This window comes from Rattus norvegicus, chromosome 4 (genome assembly GCF_021556685.1).
Source record: "Rattus norvegicus strain SHRSP/BbbUtx chromosome 4, alternate assembly SHRSP_T2T, whole genome shotgun sequence".
In the NCBI taxonomy this organism is placed as follows: Eukaryota; Metazoa; Chordata; class Mammalia; order Rodentia; family Muridae; genus Rattus; species Rattus norvegicus.
Window position 1 is genome coordinate 104,232,133 of NC_141537.1, and position 2,596 is coordinate 104,234,728.

The following is a 2,596-nucleotide window of genomic DNA, read 5'->3' on the forward strand; positions in this document are numbered from 1 at the left end:
CACTGATCTTTATTTTGTGCTTTTATTTCTACCCAATTTATTTATTTTTCTTTTTTTCCAGAGCTGGGGACCGAACGCAGGGCTTTGCGCTCTCTAGGCAAGCGCTCTACCGCTGAGCTAAATCCCCAACCCCTCCCAATTTATTTTTAATAAGAGTCTATAATTTTCAATTTTGCCAAGAAAATTTAATTATTTTGTCTTTTTTCTTTCCTTTCTTCCTTTCCTTCCCCTCTCTCTCTCTCTTTCTCTCTCTTTCTCTCGCTCATCTAGTCTCATGTAGCACAGGCTGGCCCTGATCTTGCTCCCTCTACCAGACATCCTAACACCGACACCTTCACCGTCCCACTCTCATCTTGTGTTCCCACATCACCTAGGCATTCCATTGCTCTGCATGCACCATAAGAGTTGATGGGGGAAGAGTCACGTGTCTGTCCTCCATTGGTGGACACAGCAGAGGTTCTGTCTATGACAACAAGAAGCATGACTTCCTTTCTTCGTCCATTCATTTATTTAGAAACTGGTCTTTGAAGCCAGGCAGTGTTGGCATGTACCTTTAATCCTAGCACATTAATTATAGCCAAGGCCTAATTATAGCAGAGGCAGGCAGATCTCGGTGAGTTCTAGGCCAGCCTGGTCTTCACAGCAAGTTCCAAGGCTACACAGAGAAACCCTGTCTTGGGGGTTGGGAGGGAGAGGGGAGGAGTTCGTCTTTGAGTACATGTTACCCATCAGGCATTGTGTTAGTTACAAAGGGCCCATCAATGAATTGGACAGTAGTTCTACCTTCAACAAGCCTTGCTCCAAGGGGTGGAAGTGACTAAAACCTTTAAACACATCAAGGAATAAACAAGAAGCTGAGAAGATGGCTAAATGGTTAAAATGCTTGTCATGAGAACATGCAGACTAGATTCAGATTTCCAGAAACCATGAAAGTGCCAGGTGGGCATGGGGCCCCATCTGTAATTCCAGCCTTGGAAGCCAGAGCAGTGGATTCCCCAGCGAGAGCTGTCTAGAAAGGCTAACCATGTGAAAAAAACTCTGGTTTGGAGGGGAGACCTTGCTTTAAAGAATAAGGGGGAAGATTGAGGGTGGGTTGCTCTTGATGTCAACCTCAGGGGTCCACGTTCACACACACACACACCCCCAACACACACACAGACACAAGCAAACAAAACACAATGCACACACACATACACATGGAAACGGAAAATGGAGAGAACTAGAAATAAGATCATTTAGGACAGCAATGCTTGCCATCGAAGAAGATTATGGACCAAAGAAGGAATAGGAAGGAGAAGGGCAAGGGGGGAAACAACCTACAGTGTGTGTGGGGAAGTCCTTTAAGCTTTTGCTGAGAGCTGAAAGAGTGACTATCAGCCGAGCCCTGGTGGACTCTGTCTCTCTCATTAAAACACCATCAGGGATTTAGCAGCAAGGAGAAGTTCTAAAAATGTCATTCGTAGGTGATTGTGTTACTGTATGGACACCACAGTGTACGCTTTCACACACCTAGATGATATAGCCAAGTGGATCTCCACACCCCTCCACCTAGGCTGTATAGTGTGTATACATGGGAGAGCCTATTGCTTCTAGGGCCACAGCGAACAAAACCACACAATATTTAATCTGGCTCAGGAGAAACCGATGCAATCAAGAGACAATGAAAAAGCTATGTGAGGCTCCTGGCAGGAGAAACCCAGCTGTTCACAGCAAACTGTTCTGTAAGCAGGAGTGACTCTAAAGTAACGATTTGGAGCCGAGCATCATGGCTACACGAGGCAGCTGCTATACAGCTGTCTGTCATCATCACTATGGCGTGCAACATGCTCAGTAAAATTGCATGTGCTGATCTGGCAGTGAGATGCTGGTGTTCACACCAGCATCAGCACAAACGTGTGAGTAAGGCTCTGCAATGCTACGGTGGTGATGATGTCACCAGAGGGCAGCATTTCTTCTCAGTTCCATTATAGTCTTACACCATCGTACATGCAGACTGACACCAACTGCGACGTTCTTGTTAGGTGTGCAATTGTGTACACTGTGTGGGTTTGGGATAGCAGCTATGGCACTTGTCTTTTTGACACCAACTTCTCTGATTTATCTGAAATAGTTGTGGACTCCCTACACACACACACACACACACACACACACACACACACACAGAGAGATTCTGAAGCAGACACTCAGCAAGTACTTCTGCCATTAACGGCAAAAGTTCTAGAGGTGGCAAAACACATAGCTGACTAAAAAGTACCACCAGGGGCCTAGAGAGATGGCTCAGCGGTTAAGAGCACTGACTGCTCTTCCAGAGGTCCTGAGTTCAATTCCCAGCAACCACATGGTGGTTCACAGCCATCTGTAATACAATTTGATGCCCTCTTCTGGTGTGTCTGAAGACAGCTGCAGTGAGTCATATACATTAAATAATTTTTTTTTAAAAAGTACCACCAGATTAGGGGTCAGAAGCCCTGCAGGTAAATGTTTCCACCATCCTGATGTGATGTTTAATTACTCTTGTTTATAAAACAAGGCAACAAACAAGTTAAAACAAAACAAAGGGAAAACAGAGATGAGCATCTTTCCTTCCAGGTAACCC